The sequence below is a fragment of the Ceratotherium simum genome, chromosome 35, assembly GCF_057802395.1.
Source record: "Ceratotherium simum simum isolate JZ-2026a chromosome 35, ASM5780239v1, whole genome shotgun sequence".
Taxonomy (NCBI): domain Eukaryota; kingdom Metazoa; phylum Chordata; class Mammalia; order Perissodactyla; family Rhinocerotidae; genus Ceratotherium; species Ceratotherium simum.
The window spans coordinates 21,574,870-21,592,988 of record NC_141934.1 but is presented as its reverse complement, the minus strand read 5'-3'; positions in this window follow the sequence as shown (position 1 = coordinate 21,592,988).

Genomic DNA, 18,119 nt, shown 5'->3' with positions numbered 1-18,119 from the left:
CTGAGTGACATGGAGCCAACACATCTTAGGATATCAGATTGTGGTGGGTGGGTGATATCTTCCATATGTTGGTGGCTATATAATATCTTTGTTCTATAAATATTAGTGGCTATCACTGAATTAAATGGACAGGATTTTCCCCTTAGTTGTGATGAAGATCTATGATACTCAAGAGACAGTAAACAATAGTTCGTGTATCAGTTAGCTATTGCTGTGTAACAAACAACCTCAAAATCTTAGTGGCATACAACAAACATTTAGTTCTTGCTCACAAGCTTGCAGGCTGGCTCGAGTGGCTCTGTTCCACATGTCTCTTATCCTCCTCCAGAGACTAGCAGGCCAGCCAAGGTGTGTTATTTTCTTGGAATTGGTAGAATTTCAAGAGGGCAAGCCCAGCTGTGCAGCATGTTCCAAGCCCATGCTTGTGACATATCTGCACATATCACATTGGCAAAATCAAGTCACACAGTCAACCCCAAGGTCAAGGGGCAGGGAAGTACATTCTTTTGTGGGACGAACTGCAAAATTACATGGCACAGGGCATGGATCCAGGAAAGGGTGAAGAGTTGGGGCAATAGTTTAATCTATCCCAGTGTGTAGGGCTGGGGTTACAGCATCAGATAGACCTGGATTTCAATCTCACCATTGACTAATTATGACTTGAGCAAATGACTTAGCCTCTTTGAACCTGGGTTTCTCATCCATCTGACAAATGGGTATAATAAGGTATCCATACCTTGGTGTTATTATGACGATTAAATTAAATGATACACATAAGTCTCTTATCAGAGCTGGCATGTGGCAAGGGCTCAGTAAATGGTAGCTGAAAACAAAATTTCTAAATAGTAAACTCCTAGGATGTAGATATGAACTAGACATCTATGCTTGATATTAGCCATCCTGAAAATTACTGCTTCATTTCTCTTCCTGGAACTTCAGGGGCCTGAAGGAGTCTATGAATCTCCAAGTCTGCCTCACTTGGCTCACAATGGATGATCTTAACAGATCTGACCCTTGGAATAGGAAAAGCGTAAGCTTTAGATTGATCAGCAGGAAAACAAACAACAGTAGTCTCTCAGGATAGCAATATTTCAGGGAAGCAAACAGATGGAAGGCCAGATTGTGACTCTACTAGACTCCAAGGAATATATTAGAAAACATTAATGTATTTGTTCAAGTTAAATATTTTAGATTTGTTGGGCTAACAATTGTAAGCAAAATCGTATCCTTTTATTAAAAAACTCAAGTAGCCCGCTGTGCTTAAGTAGCTTTTGCAGTATAAATGAATAATAAGATAATGAATTTTTTTTCTAGTGGTGGTCTCCCTTATTTAGATATTCCAACTCATTGGCAAGAGCTGTTAACCTCAGGAATGCATGCTTACGGAAGCCGCCATAGCAACGGTAATTGCATTCAAGATATGGCCACGTTAGACATTGTAATCCCAAGTTACATATGACTCAACGAAATGAAGACAATAAGGCAGGTGGGAAGTGGAGCTTTTAATACTTTTTATCCAAGGGTTTATATCTCCAATTTCCACACGTTTCCAAGTTCCATTAACAAAAGAAAGAAAAGAGCTTTTATTAAGTGGAATTGGAATGGATTTTTAAAAATAGTGAATCTCCTTTTCTCCAAACTCTTTTGAGATAAAATCTATCTGTACTGTGACGATCGATGAGTGGACTTTATACAAGTGCTATAGAATGTCAGGGCTGGAAGGGGCCAGAGAAATCTTCCATTCCCCCGCCACCTCATTTACAGATGAGAAGGCTCCTCACCCTGGAAATGGGTTTGAGGCTGATTGGGAGGACTTTTGCTCATTAGGCTTGGATTTTTCTGGCAAGCTCTCCTACTTTCTCTTACATCTCATTCAGAGAAGATGTGAAAATTGGTCATTGCAATCATCTCCTTTGAAAAGGAATGCATAGCTCTTCAGAGATGGTGTCCTGATCAGTAGGTGGATTTGGGACTAAACGTGCATAGGCCAAAAAGAAATTCTCGCTCAAGAAGAAAGAATTCAAGCTATGAAAAGACAATGTAAGTCAGTGGTTGAATAGAGTTGAAAATATGACTTTTGGCTTCTCTACCTTCTAAGGAATGCTGTGGAATACTCCACTAGTTGCCTAAACTCCATAGCCATTCTCCACTACTCCTAAGCAGTAAGTGACCCCTATATTGTTTCAGCATCAATATACCGAGGTGAAAAATTGTACTCCCCACTTTCACTTGTGGACAGGAGTGGCTGGTGAAATGTAAGTGGAAGTGTTGGGTGGCACTTATACAAAAATTCTTTAAAGGAGGCCGAGCCATTTTGGGAGATAGGGGCCCTTTGGCCATTTCCTTTTCTTTGGTTCTTCCTGCCTGGAATGTGGAAGTTATAGCTGGGGCTCCAGCAGCCATTTTGTGACCATGAAGCAACCTTGAAGATGAAAGCCACATGCTAAAGGTGGCAGAGAATAAAGATAGAAGGAGCCTGGGTTGTTGGTGACTTTGTAGGGCTGCCATAACAGCCCTGGACTCTTGACCCCTGGACTCATTTTACACAAGAGATAAACAACCTCTACCTTGTTTGAGCTCTAATTATTTTTTATATCTGTTGATATACAGCTAAATCTAACCTTAACTGATATAAAGTTATCAGTTAAATAATAAATAAATCTAAAATAAATAAAAAATAAAACAAACAAATAAATACAAATAGATTAAACAGTTATCACTTATATAATAAATAAGTGTCAAGGAAGAGCACTTATTAGACACCAAGAGAAGGACTATGGGAGTCAATGAGGAGGAGGGGGAGACAGAAGGAGAAATAATGATAACTTTACAATTTGCTGAAATCTTTCATATATCTAATCTCTCATCTAACAACCCTGACATAATCTATCTATCTATCTATATCTATCTATCTATCTATCTATCTATCTATCTATCTATCTATCTATCTCTATTATCTATCATTTCTCTGTCTATCTTGCTGTTCCCATTTTATAGATGAGGACACTGAGACTCAGGGATATTAAGTGCTTGTGTAAAGTCACTAACTGTGTTATTGTTGTTCCCTGCTGTGCCCCAGGGCCTAGCACCATACCTGGTACATAGTGGGAAAGCAATACACATGTTTTGATGAATCAATGCATCTTCTGCTTTCAAGAGATCCTCTTTCCACGACCTCATTGTACCACTTGCCTGACTTCTTAGAAAAGTGATGGGAAGATGGGAGAAAGGAAAGGAGCTTTTATGATGCTGAGAGGTAAGAAGAAGCCTCATTCCTCAGGGCTATAGCCATTGTCAGCTGAGACAGTGCAAGAAGGTAGGCCTTTGATTTCTTCCTGGAAATGCTTCAGGTGAGGCTGGCCCCATCCTTGGCTCAGAAGTGGGAACTCAGTTCAAGTGTGATCAATCAGAGGCTTGCATTCCACTGGCTGCAGCTCCGGGTTCAGGGACGGACGTGTGATACAAATCAGAGCTACTGAGATGCGATGACCCTTGAAATACATCTTCTTTATGAAAACTTGTAAATCCACACCAAGTATAAATAATAGTATAGGGAATCCCTACATACCCATCACCCAGATTCAACAACTTTACTAGTTTGGCCACACTTGTTCTACCTTTTCCCTTATTTCTCTATTTTTGCTAATATTTCTTAAAGCAAACCCAGATATTTGCCATTTTATCCCTAAGTATTTTAGTTGGCATCTCTAAAATATAAAGGCATTTTCTTAGATGACTACTGCAGTGAGACTTTTGCTGAAACTAATGGGAGAGCTACAGGTGTTCCTTTCCCGTGGATTTGAACTTAAAGGGATGGAACCCTGAAAGTATTGGAAGCATTGCATGGAGTCATAGAATAAGTAGCAAAGCCGGAGTCTGAGGATTAAAAAGAAAAGAGTCCTAATGACATGGTTTTGGTTCCTAGATCAAACCTTTCCTGAAGGCCACATCAGTATGTTAAATCAAACAACAAATTCTATATTTTTCTTAAGTTAGTTTGAGTAGGGTTTTTTGTTGTTTACAGCCAAAAAGTCTTCACTGATTCAGAAACAAATAACCTTTCTCCTGAAATGATGGAGTTTTGTCCTACAATAGTTTGTTTTGAAGCCAGACCTTAGCCCAATAGTCCAATAAATAAAAACACATAGATACATAAAAGTAGACCTACTGAGGAAGAAGAAAACCAAACTACCCACTTTTCTCCTTTCAACTCATCTTCTGAGGGAGAAACCTTGACATGGGTTTACTTTCAAATGCAAGTAAGATCGCCTTGCGAGCAGGGTGCTGTGTGTGGATTTTCCCTCTATTCCAGAAGCAGAATTTTCTTTCTATGCTGGTAACACAAGGTTAGAAGCAGCAAATCGTGGGAGCAGGGGAATTTAGCACTAGCCTCCATCTGTTCCCAAGTCACTAGATCTGCGGGGCAAAGTTGGCAGATCCCAGCTTTTAACTTCTCTTTCATGTTTTCACAGCTTCTTAAACTCCCTTCTAAGCTTCTACTATTTCTCCCAATTTGCCCTGATGGCAGGACCAATGTAAAACTGGCGATCATGGATGGGCATTATGAATGCCCTGAATTCATATGCAAAAAAAAATGTTTGTGCATATTCATACACGCATTTTTTCTAGCAGTCATAGCTTTCATTAGGAAATCAAAATGTTCTGAGACCATACAAGCTTAAGACCCAATGCCTTCCAGGTGGTTATTAACTATTAGACTGTTCCCAGTGTTCAGTCTTAAAAGAATTCACCACCCACCTTGAGTGGAGCAGAGGAACCCGCTGAAATCCTAGGTATTGACTAGTTACGTTAACGGAGTGGAGGACAGTGAACTGCCCAACTTACGCCAGAACTTTTTTTTTTATATAATTTTATTTATTTTTTTCCCCCTAAAGCCCCAGCAGATAGTTGTATGTCATAGCTGCACATCCTTCTAGTTGCTGTATGTGGGACGTGGCCTCAGCATGGCCGGAGAAGCGGTGCGTCGGTGCGCGCCAGGGATCCGAACCTGGGCCGCCAGCAGCAGAGCGCGCGCACTTAACCGCTAAGCCACGGGGCCGGCCCCCGCTGTAACTTGTAATCCAGTCGGCTGTGTCCTTGCCCATAGCACTGTCTAAAAGTCGAAAGATCTCGCTTTCAATTGCAATTCTGCTACTTACCTCCTGTGTGAACATGGGCACGTTAGTCAGCCTTTCTGTGGGTTATGGGTTGAATTGTACCCACCCCACCCCATTCATATACTGAAGTCCTAACCCCCAGCACCTCAGAATGTGACCTATTTGGAAATAGGGTCATTACAGGCGTGATTAGTTAAGATGAGGTCATCCTGGAGTAGGGTGGGCCCTGATTCAACTTGACTGGTGTCCTTATAAAAAGAGGAATTTGGACACGGACGCACACAGGGAGAATGCCATGTGAACAGGAAGGCAGAGATCGGGGTGCAGAAACCAAGGAGCACGGAAGATTGCTGGCAAACCCCCAGAAGCTGGGAGAGAGGCGAGGAACAGATGTCCCCCTCAGCCCTCAGAAGGAACCGACCCTGGTGAGACCTTGATCTTGGACTTCTGGCCTCCAGAACTGTGAGACAGCACATGTCTGCTGTTTAAGCCCCCCAGTCTGTGGTCTTTGCTTATGGCAGCGCTAGGAAACTGACGTACTGGGTGAGCAGACGCGGAGCTGCACGGCTGGACTTGCTGTCCAGCTGCAGGGAGTGCGGGCAGCAGACGGCCTCCGGCTGTCAGCCCCGTCAGGGTCAGCCTCAGCCGCAGACAGCCACCTTGGCTGAGGTCATGCCTCTCCCTGGGAAGCTGACATCCGGCATCTGAGCCGGGTAGTAGTATAAAGGCCTGGCCTTTGCAGCCCGACGTGGGACAGCTCCCATGGACGGCTCCAGAGTGCCCTGGGGGCTTGGCTGAAGCTTTGCAGGGCCGGCATCGCAGGCTGACATCTCTCCCTGCCCCATCCTGCTTCCTCTGTCTTCCTTTGACAAGTATTGGTCCCTAGTGAACATCTCGCCCACCAAACTCCATCTTAGTGCCTGCTGTTGGAGACCGCAACGTGTGACATGGGGCCTCGGTTTTCTCATCTGCAACCCCTGGAAGTCCCTGGCATGGCCTTCTGCACGTGGCTGTCAGTGTCTGTCAATGTTGGTGGAAAGCTGAATCTCTGGCCAGTCCCTTCCCCACGCCACCCAAGAAGGAAGTGAGAACCATAACCGGGCTTCCAGCGCGGAGGGAGGAGCATACCAGGAAACGAGGCTGGCCGTTTGTTCCAGGGCTGGTTTACTGGGCATCTGGGGGCTCAGATCACTGCATGTTACCAGTTTTTGTAGGCGGCTACAACCCCCCTGGTGATAGGCTGGACAGGAGGCTTGTACTGCCTCGCTATGAAATCCTCTGCAATTTCCGACAAGAAAATAGTTGAACAGTGTTCCAGAGCGATCCTGCCCTGTCATTAGTCCCCTGTGAGGATTCTGCGTTAGAGCCGGTTGTGCTTTGAGATGCTAAATGTTGAGGATGGGGAGTAATGCAGTGGTTTCCACTTTAGGGGAAGGGAAGTTCTAAGTTCTATAGTTCATTTCATTTTATGGTACATGTATGTGCGTGTGAGAGAGAGAAAGAGAGAGAGAGAGAAATTGCCAGGAGAGAGAGGAATATGTCCATAAATACATGTGCAAGTTTCCCTCACTGTCTTTATGAAGATTCAGTGCCTGGCATGTTAGGCAGTTGGAGAGTCAGATAGAGACAGTAATTTTATCCTCCCCCATGCATGCTAACAAATGCCAATCAAGTACAAAATATATGACTTATTTTGCAGCATTGGCACGTCAATAAGTGTCCAGCTCTCTATTCCTATTAAATTTAGAGGAAATGCCTGTCTTCTAAAAGCTTAATCACCTGTGGATATGTTTTAGAGACTTCATAACAAACAGTGAATCTGGAAAAGCTTTCTTCATTTCCTTTCTCTCAGTCCCGGCTCTGTTGGAGGGGCCCTCGACAGCCTCTTGGTTTCTCCTGGTGTGTGTGGTTTGTGCCACCTCTCCCCCTTTCCCTCACTCTTAATTCAGCAATCTCAGATGGTGGTATCATGTCATACCCATTTGGGGAGAATTGCTCCTTGAACGCTTTCTAATTAAGTCTTCTAGAAAAATGACATTTAATTATGGAGGGAGGTTTTCTTTTGGTCCCAAAGACAGCAAACATTTCAATCAAATTGGTACAGTCTTTGTACTTTTTTCTCTCCCTTTTTCTTGCCTAGTGAGACGTTGAAAAAAAAATCCATAAAGAAGCTACATATATTGTGTGTTTACTTGATTTTTTTGACAGGCTTCCAGTGGGCCGTGAAGCCTCAGGCTCATTTCTCAGGTTCAGGCTTCAATCAGATAAATAGATTTGATTAAACATCCTTTTAAACTCGTTATCAGCTCAGCAATGACTCCTTTCAAAATGACCTTTCGTGTTGCCTGATTGGTGGTCTTTGTTCGTGGTGGGTCCCACCGGGGATCCTTGGGTGACACTCAAGGGGAAAGCTGGGTCCGGGGAGTCAAGTGGCTTTGGCACCATTTATGAGAGCTAGGCTCAATTTTGAGACTCATTTTAGAGGTGGAGGGTGGCAATAGTCATTTCCCAAGATCTAAAATCTCAGGTTTTGAAGGCTGACACACCTGGGCTGGAATCTCAGCTGTCCCTTTGCCAGTGGCGTGGCCTTCTTGAGGCTCAGACTTCTGATCTGCAACATGGGCTGAATAATTCCTCCCCTGGGGTGGTAGCAGGAATGCAGCGAGTCCATGCGTGTGAATGCTCTTAGCACAGTTAACCCTTGTCGCAGGTCAGGTTCCTCGGGACACAGACTCTGAGATGGAGATTAGCATGCAGGGTGTTTATGGAGGAGAGTTCTTGGGATTAACACCAGTGGAAGGGAGGGGACGCAAGCAGGAGAGAGCATAGGGAGAGGTCGAGCTGCAATGGGGGCCAAGGATTGCTCCAGCTGAGCCCACAGGGAGCCTGGAGCTAGGATGGCCAAGATGACCAGGTCCATATACTCCACATCGACCAATCGCTGGTATGGGCCACCCCAGGCCGCCTGTGACCTTGGAGGTGACTCTGCAGCTGGGGCGGCACGTCGTTCCTTGAAGGAGGATCTAGAGAGTACATCACTGCGTCCACCACAATCCTCAGTAGATGCTGGCTGCTCTTGTTATTAATGGGTCTGGACTAGAAGGAAATTTGACCCTTTGAATGTTTTTTGCTTCTGTAAGATGCAGAGCTCTGCCCTAGCTGGACACTGCATCACAGCCATCAATTTAGTCATTGATTTAACACATTTGCTTTGAGCTGCTCCTGCAAGGTGCCAGGTACCATGCTGGGGGCGCTGGGACACATCCCTTGTCCTCGTGTGTCTCACATTCAAGATGAGGGTCTTATGTTCTGCAGGGTTAATTCATACGATGGGTGGACCAGGATAATTCCATGCTACAGGGAAGGAAACAAGCTCCAAACACACACACAGACACAAACACACACAGATACACAGCATCAAGGGTTGTTGTGAGGTATGTCAGCTGGGTCCTCGAAGAAGCAGACACTGAGATAGAGTTAGGGGTGCAAGAGGTTTATTGGGGGTTACTGCCTGGGAAAGATAAAGGGGGAGGCAACAGGACTGGGCAGGGAGAGCCTTCGGGCCGTGATGCAGATCTGACCAAGTCTTGGCCAACCCAATGGGAGGGTCTGGAGTAAAGATCGCCCACTGGAGGAACCCCATGTCGGACAGAAACGGCCAGGCCCTGGTACCCCTGCCCTGCTCAGTCATTGGCTGGGGGCCGCCTGGGAAGAAAGTGGCCTCGGCTCTGATGCTGCGGCAGATCCTGAAGGTTCTCTTAGTTGAAGGAAATTCTTTCTTGAAGGAAAATCTGAGCAGCACATCTCCACGGTTGCCACCGAGGATTCAAGGAGAATGTGTATGTAGATGGGGGCCAGCACAGAGCAGGTGAGGCTACTGGTTTCGGAAGTGCAGTGACGGATAGGAGAGTGTGAAGGGTCCTGCGGCTATAGGGGCTCTGGTCGTGCTAACACCATCACTCTCTCAATGGCTTGAGTGTTTGTTACAGGCCAACCACGGTACTAGGCAATTTACACGCATGATCCCCACGAATCCTTACACAACTCTCTGAATTAGAATTCCCATCACACTGATGAGGAAAATGAGGCCCACAGGGGAAGGTCGCTTGCCCAAGTCACACGGAAAATGAGTCCACGCTCCTGAACTGGGAACTCTACTCTGACCGCAGCCCTGGCTGTCACGGAGCAGAGATAAAGGCCTCGGAAAATCATCCAAGCAGAAAAACAAGATCTGAGAGTGCACTATTGATTATCTGGGCTGATGGCAAAAATGGCGAACAGCCTGATTTGCTGGAAGGTGGCGGGCCTCAGTGACCCCTGGGAGGCTGTAAGGCCTGCGTGTCTCACTGGGACCCTAAAACCACTTTGCAGATGAAGTCAATAGAAACGAGGGGAAAAAGGCATGGAGAGGTGTTGGGGACAGAGCCTTAGAAAGCTGTGTGTGTGTGTGTGTGTGTGTGTGTGTGTGTGTGTGTGAGCCTCTAAGGAGAACGCCAATTAGACTGTCTTTTTACCTCCCCAGTTACACTGAGCAGGAAAAAGTCTCTTCCAGATAAAGATGGCTGGAAATGCCCTGGGGCCAGCGTTTGGGAATGTACTCAGCTCTTTCCTGTCAGAGTCGGGGTTTCACAGGTGGGGCAGCCCGCTGTCACCGCCATGGCAGCCGAGGCTAATTGCTTTTTGAATCTGTGCCTGGCAGAGTCTGGGATGGAGAACAACACCTGCCAAAGATTAGGCGCCCAGAATTTGGGAGTAACTAGGGGCTGAGGCAGAGATGAGGGGTGTGGGGACCCAGCCTGACTTCATGGCCTCCTGTCCCTGGTCTTGCCCATTCTCCCTTAGTTCTCCATGTGAGATTATCTCTCAGCTCTGACCTGCCTGTCATCCACCTTGCTCAAATACCTTAAATGGCTCCCCATTGCTTATAGGATGAAATTCAAACTACTCAGTGGGGCCAGCCCTACCCTACTTTATTACTCATACTGAGCTGTTCTCATTCTCTAAACATGCCTTGCTCTTTACTTGCCTCCTTGCCTTTGATAGGGCTGTTCCTTCTGCCTGGAATGACTTTTACCCTTTTCTCTGCCAAACTCCTACACATCCTTCAAAGCCCATCTCAAATTCACCTTGACTTTGACTCCTTTAGCCTAGGATTTCTCATTTGGGACTGAATAATTCTTTGTTGTAGGGATTGTCCTGGGCATTGTAGGATGTTGAGCAGCATCCCTGGCCTCTACCCACTAGATGCTAGTAGCATCCACCCCTGCCAGTTTTGACAACTAAAAATGCCTCCAGATATCAGGCTGGGACTCTGTCTTGTTTTAGCTCGGTGGCCTCAGCTCCTCATATTGGACTTGGCGTATAGTAAGTGCTGCATGAATATTTGTTGAACACTTGAAGAACTATGACCTGGATTAAGGGACAGCAGTGGTCTAGAAATGTGTTTCTCCATAAAGCCAGGGACAATTAATTTCCCGTGTGGTCATAACAGTGACCACCTCATGGAGCTGTGAGGGTTGAGTGACTTAAAAGATTTAAAACTCAGAATAGGGCCTGACACATAGTAGGTGCATAATGTATGTTAACTACTGGCGCTATTGTTATTTTTCTTACTCTTCAGAGCTCTCTTTCAGAAAAGCTGGTAATTTGAGGGTCACGAATGGCAGGCATAAGATGCACACTGTGGGGGGATCCCCCTTGAGGCTGGACACATATGAATTTAGGCTACTTAAAGAAATTCTTCCTTATAAAGTGAGTTGTAAATAGATACTGTGCCAAGAGATAATACACAGACACCGTATTTAAGGGTGAGGACTCTGGGCCAGACGGCCTGGGTTGGAATCTTGAATTCATTACTTGGCATCAGTTTTCTCATCTGTAAAATGGGGATAATAATAGTGTCTACCTTATAGCGTTACTGTGAGGGTGAAATGAATTAACGTATGTCAAATGACACTTAGTAAAACTCTCTAAGTCTTAAGTATCACCGTCATCATCATCATTATTATTTTTAGATGTATTCTTGAATGATGGCTCCAAAATGGATCTTCCTCTAGGGGAAGCTGGCATGTTTGAGTGGTATAGGCATGCTGCTGTTCCCTATTTAAATCCCAGGCAGACATGACTAGTGGATCTTGTAGCACTTTTCCCTTTGAGCCACAGAATCCTTCTCCAGGCAGCCACCAGCAATAGGTCAGTGTGTGCACACAATAGGAAACCTGCTTTGATTATCCCTGGGGGGCTCCTTTAAGTACTGTTCTAAGTACTGAGGGGGCCGGAGGTACACTGGACCATGGGGTCAATGATATGAAGAATCGTTTCCCTGGACCTCAGGGTTCGACTTGCTACTGCCCTCCTCTCACCATTGCGCTGGGCCACTGTGACCCAAAACCTCTCCAAAACGTCAGTGCCAGGTCCTAGGGAAGCCAGCATGACAAGCTCCCTTGGGGAGCCCAACCGCTGGAGAAAAGTGGGGCCCGAATCCATGTACACAGTGCCCTCGATCAGAGCTACTCAAAGTGTTGTCCATGCACCAGTGCTGGTCCACAGACTGTTATGGGTCTGTGACGGGATAAGTACAGAAACTGAGAATATGTTAGTTTCCTGGGACTACTGTAGCAAATTACCACTAACTGGGGGGCTTAAAATAAAACTGATTCTCTCACAGATCTAGAGGCCAGAGTCCAAAATCAAAGTGTTGGCAGAGCGATGCTCCCTCTGACACTCTGGTTAGAATCCCTCCTTGTCTCTCCCAGTTTCTGGTGGTCTCCAGCAGTTCTTGTGTTCCTTGGCTTGTAGACGCATCACTCCAATCTCTGCCTCTGTCATCACATGATCTTCCCCGTGTGTATCTGTGTGTGTCTTCTCTTCTCTTTTTTTTAGATTTTCCAAAAATGTATTTTTATTTTTTTCTTTCAGTTTTCTTGAGATGTAATTGACATACAGCACTATATAAGTTTAAGGTGTACAGCATAATGACTTGACTTACATATATTGTGAAATGTTTACCACAATAAGTTTAGTTAGCATCCATCATCCTTCTAATGCAGTCTGTCTTGGTCTCTGGTAGAGGGAGTACTTCAGCCTCACCTCTGTCTTCTGGAATTTTCTTAGTGGTGTCTTGTCCATGAATAGTTGGTAGTTGTTCTTGTGAGGGGGAGCGAAGTCAGGAATGACCTGTGTTGCTATCTTGGTGACCTCACTCCTCCTCTTCTTACAATGACACCCATCATTGGACTTGGGGCCACCCTAATCAATATGACTTCATCTTAATTGATTACATCTGCAAAGACTGTTTCCAAATAAGGTCACATTCTGACGTTCCAGGTGGACAGGCATTTTGGCTGAGGGGGACACTATTCAACCCAATGCAGAGAGTAAGCATTTCTAGGCTACTCTTGGAGGAGCATTGTCTTTGATGCTTCTGCCCTGTGTCACCTCAACTGCATGGATGCAGAGGGGGCAAGAAGGCTCCCCCTGGAAGGTGAGTGGTGGTGTTGTTTGGGGAGCCACGTTGGACCTCCAGCCCAATCGCAGAGAGCAGATGGCTCCCCGCATGATTGTGTGCTGAACAAATGAAGCCCGTCCCAGGACAGCGGAGAGCTTCAGCCAACTTCGTGCTGAGCTTGTGCCCACTCACACATCTCATAATCTTCGTGGCTCACGCATCCCTAACGCCTTCTAAATCAAAGGCTCCTAATGAATCTGTATGTTCTGTGAGTTGGGTTTGTTTGCTTAGGTGTTTGGTTTTTTCTTTTTTATCCTAATGGACAATTTTCTAAGGAAAGCATAGAGTCACGGCATGTGGTAAAAGCATGCATTAAGGAGAAGCCAGAATAAACAGAATTTGTGGGATCCCTAGATATTCTTTCCTGGGAATAGCTCATAACTGTTCATGAACTTGCATAAGTTTGCCTGACAGCAGAGGGGTCTCTGAGAGAATGCCTAGGACAGCTCCGTAGACGTGACTGAGAGATTCACTTTTCTTCTCTGCCAGCCCTGTCTTCTCGTGAGAGCACCCAGCCTGTAAGCAAAAGGGTAATTTTCCAAGTAGCTTGCATAACGTTGTTGATGGTGCTGGTAGTAATTAGCTCTATTTTCTGAGCACCTGCTGTGAGCCGGGTGCTCTGTAAATTTTAAACCAACTTTGCGAGGTGTGTATTTCTATCATCCATTTTTCAGAGGAGGAAACTGAGGGTCAGAGAGGTGAAATGATTTGTTTCAAGTCACAAAAGAAGCCGTTGCCTGAGCCAGGGTTGGAACACATGCCTCTGAGTGACCCACTTGTGTCCACAGGGAGCATTGCCCAGAATCTGGGAGAGTCATCTGAGTGACCCTCCCTGAAGAAATTTAAAATTGGCTGCTGTGTTCTTCCGTGAAAGGAGCTGTGATTTACTGGGCTGGATCAGACCTGCGTTTCAATTCTGGCTAAGCCACTTACTAGCTCTCCTGGTCCTGGGGGCTCAGCCCTACAGGCTGCACTTCCCAGACTTCCTTGTCAGCTGGCTTCCTGCTGGGTCTGGCCAACAGGAGGATCTGGTCTTACTCTAGAAGGTGGGAGGAGGGGAGACACCAGGGTCTTTCTCCCCCTCCCTCTCTGCCTCTGGCAGTTTTGCTAACTTCTCCAAAGTTCCAGCTTCCATCCAGGGACCCTGGCCCCGGGGTTCCAGGAATACCCCCTCCTCCCTCCCTCCCTCCAGCCTAGGGGTAGAGCATCTTTCTGCTCTCCCTAATCTCTGGATGGCCTCACCATTCCTGTTCCCTCCTCTCCTATGTAACCAGTTCCCTGCGTTAAATTCTCTCTGTTGGAAATACTTGAAATGGTTTCTAACTTCTTATTAGATCCTGACTGAGACACCAGCTAAGTGACTTCCCTTCTCTGAGCCTTGGTTTCTCTATCTGTAAAATAGGGATGATAATAGTACCAAGCACCCAACGTATTTGTGGGGATTAAATGCGAATTTTAGTTAAACCTTGGGCTCAGTTTCTGGCATATAATAAGAAAGGTTTTCCCAGCTTGGAGACCCTATGCATGAGTTTCTCTCAGCAATTTCAGCAGCATATTTAATTCCATAGTTAGTCACAGAGCCTTATTTTGTTTTTCTTTTCTGAAAAGCATTGGTTCTAGATAAGCATATTAATGAATATCACCAGAAAAATACATTCCAGTGACTAAGACTGGGAACTTGATCTAACAGCCTCTGGCCCTCTCTCTTCCTTCCCTCTTCTGCCTCTAGGAGTGGGAAGCCAGCATTTTTTCTCACCACCATGCAGAGCCAGGTGGATGCAGAGAAAATGCTGACCATGCAGAATTTCTTGGGGCTCTTGAAAGCTTTTGTGTCATCGTGAAACATAAGTTCATCTTATAGATCTGTCTTTCATAGAAACTTCAGTTACTGATGCCAAGTGTCAACATATCAGATTGTTGGCTAATTTTAGCCTTCTCGCTGATGGTCTCCCAGACATGTAATTAACACCCCAGTTGGGCAGAGATTCAGGCACTTGTCTATTTGCTTTATGATTGCGAGGCCTTGACCTTTAGTACTCAGGTTCAAAGTATGAAAGTGTTACCTACTCGTGCCATTTGGATGTCTCCAATCCTCCACACTTCCGGGGCCGCTTGTCCCTTTAAAATCAAAATCAAAACAGTCCAAGCTCCATCCATGTATTATGGGAATTCCAATGCCTTCTTGGGTATATCTGAGAATTCTCAGAGGGCTTCTGTGCTCTTGATCACTTCTTGTTTGGAATTCTAGATGGCTCCGTGAGCTGTCTTGCCTCCTGAAACTGTTGTCTTCTCTTTGTCTTGCTTTGAACACAGTCCCTCACTTCTGCGCCTCAAAGAATTACCAAAGTAGGCAAGTTGTGCGTGGCAGACTTTACTGAAGGTTTGGGGATGGCTGAGCTGGACCACCGCTCAAGACAAAACAGGAAACAGGTTAAAATTTAACGTCCAACATTGTAAATTTCCTCAGCCACCCCACTACAGGGACTGTCTCAATTGTCTTTCTTCCTGGGTTCCCACCTGCTGCCGTGTTGCTCAGGTTCCTTGCTCCTGGATCTCTCTTCTCACCTTCTCTCATTTCGTCTGCCTCTTACCCTCCAAACTCCAAATTCATGCTACTTTTGAATTGATGGTGAACAGCATTTCTTTCCTGCTAGAATTCCTCGTAGGCATAGAGCTGTCTTTGTGGAGAAGATTAATTTGATGAGTGTTTGGGGAGAGGATGAGCTTTCTGCCCTCGTATCCGAGGGCTCACTCCAAAGCTTTGAAGACCGCGATGGGGGGAGAGATGGTAGGAGGAGAAGAGATGAGTCAGCATATGGAGAGGGCATGGGGCAGTTGAAGACCCAAGTGGAAGCCCAATAAATCTTTTCAGATGGGTGATGTCCACCAACCATTGCTCACATTGCTGTGGTGTACAGCTCGTCTTTGTGTCCCCTGTGCAATATTCAGTTAAAGATGACATCGTTAATTAATTCTTGCTGTGGGTAGATTCTTTTGAGGATTTGAAGAGGTAATGAGGCTGCCTGTGCTGTATATAAAGCTCATGTATCTGAGGAAGCACCAATGGCACTAGAAAATACACTCTGAGGAGTTTGGGGTTTATTCCAGGAGCAATAGGGAGCCACCGAAGGTAGTGTTAAGTAAGAGCAAGATTTGTACAGAGGGGAAGGGTCTGATATTCCAGTAAGACGAGGCTTTGAGTTAAGACATGGAGATGGGGATTTTACATGGAGATGGGGGTTTTAAAGATGCCGGTTGGTTTGGGGACTGGTGGGATTTCAAGGGGAGACGTGGCCAGGATTGCCTTCTGGTTTGCCTCCAGCAGCGCTCTATCCTAATTGCACACACACACTTTCACACTCGGTATTTGAGCCTGATTATCTTGGAAACTCCCACAGTGCACATAGTAGGTGTTAATTAAAATTTTGGTGAGTCAGACTGAACTTGGCAAGTCACTTGACCTTGATGGCTCTATGTTTCAGTTTCTCCATTTGTGAAACAAAAGGTTTAGTCTGGTGCGCTCACAGCTCTGAGCCTCTCAGTGGGATTTAGAACCCTGCTTCTTTTCATGGACAGCATTTCCCAGGGAGACCCGTATTTGGGAGGAAAGCTGGACTGGAAGACTGAAGATCTCACCCAACTCTGAGGTTTGGATTTATAGCTGCCTCTAACATTTATCAAGCATCTGTCAGCACCAGAGACTGTTCTCAGGCCGTATAGGGGCTATCTCACGAAATCTTCACAACAATCCCATGAGGAAAGGTACCATTAGTAGCCCCATTTTACAGATGAGGAAACCAAGGCTCAGAGAGTCAGGTGGCTTGCCTAAGGTCACACAGCCAGGGTGTAGCAGAGCTGGGATTCGAACACAGTCCCCTTGACCCCTAAAACCAGCCCTGACCGTCTGCTTTGATGTTCAGATTCTTGCTTTATTATTATTTTTTTAAAGTTTTTTTTCAGTTTTTATTTTTGTTTTAACCCCTAAATACCTCAGTGTGTGTATGCCAAGAAGAAGGATACTCTCTTACATAACCATAGTTCAGTTTTCTAAGTCAGGAAATCCAACATCTCTACATTATAATCTAATCCACAGACCATTTTCAAATTTTGTCAACTGTCCTGTAATGTCCTTTTACTCTCTGTCCAGGATCCGGTCTGGGATTCTGCATTACACTGAGCTGTCACGTCTCCTTGGCCTCCTTTAATCTAGAACAGCTCCTTAGCCCTTCCCGGTTTCTTGACTTTGACATCTTCGAGGACTTCAGGCCTATTATTTTGTAGAATGGCCCTCAGTTTGGGCTTCCCTGATGCCTCACTGTGATGGAATCAGGCTGTGTACTTCCGGCAGGGCTAAAGCAGAAGTGATGCCACATTCTCCTCGGTGCATCGTCTCAGGAGGTGCCTGCTGTCGGTCTGTCCTGGTCCTGGTGGGGTTCACTTTGATCACTTGGTCAACATGGTCAACACGTTGCTCCCCTGTAAGGTTACTTTCCCCTTTGTAATTAACAAGTAAGTTGCAGGGAGATGCTTTGAGACTATGTAAATATCTTTCTACTCATCAAACTTCCACTCTTTAGTCTTAGCATCCACGGAAGGTTTTCGAACTCCACCAATCCTTTTACATTTCTTCCTTGGTGTTCTCCTGTAAGGAAGAGTTCCCTTTCCTCCCACCTATTCATTTATTCACCTTTACTTACACTGACGTGGGCTCACGGAGCCATCATGGTCTTTATGCATTTTGATCTCCCACTGGTTGTTTTCCCAGATGAGCTGTCACCTCCTCATTTGTTCCCAGCGTGCATTCAGCTCCCTTTTTCACCCTTAGAAAATCCAAAGGCCTCCACTGTCCAGAAATAGTCGGTTTTAGCTAGAAAGGAACGAATTCCCAGACTCCTGCCCTAGAAGGAGGAAGGAGAGGCGCGAACGTTGGGGGATTTTTCGGAACCATCACCAAACCGCAGGGAAGCTTGGGCTGGTCCAAAACTTCGAGGAGCCAGACCACTGACACTCTTCTCCCCCAGCATGTCGCTGTCACTCAGGATGCACGGTGGGGCGGGGGGAGGTGGCCACCCAACTGCGGTTTCCTGGTAGTGGCCACCTCTGTATGCCAGTCTCTCCTTCCGCCATCCTTGGTGGTGGAACTGTGGGTGCCTCTTCAAGGGACACAAAGGTTTGTGAGCTTCCCAGGGAAACCTAGCAGGGCCGTTTCAGACCCATCCCGCCGGCTTTCCTTTTTAAAGATTCATTCCAGGTGAGGATCAGTCGTCTTGATCCTGTTCGGCTTGCTTCCTTGCCATAGTATTCGTCACGTGTTTAACATCTTTTTCTTTCCCTCCGTCCTCCCTTCTTTCTTCCCTCCTCCTCCCTCCATTCTTCTTTCCTTCCTTCCTTCCCTCTCTCCCTCTTTTCCTTCCTCTCTCCCCCTCCCTCCCTCCCTCCTTTCAACAAATCAATCCTCTTGAACACCTACTGTGTGTTCATGTGTGAACAAGACA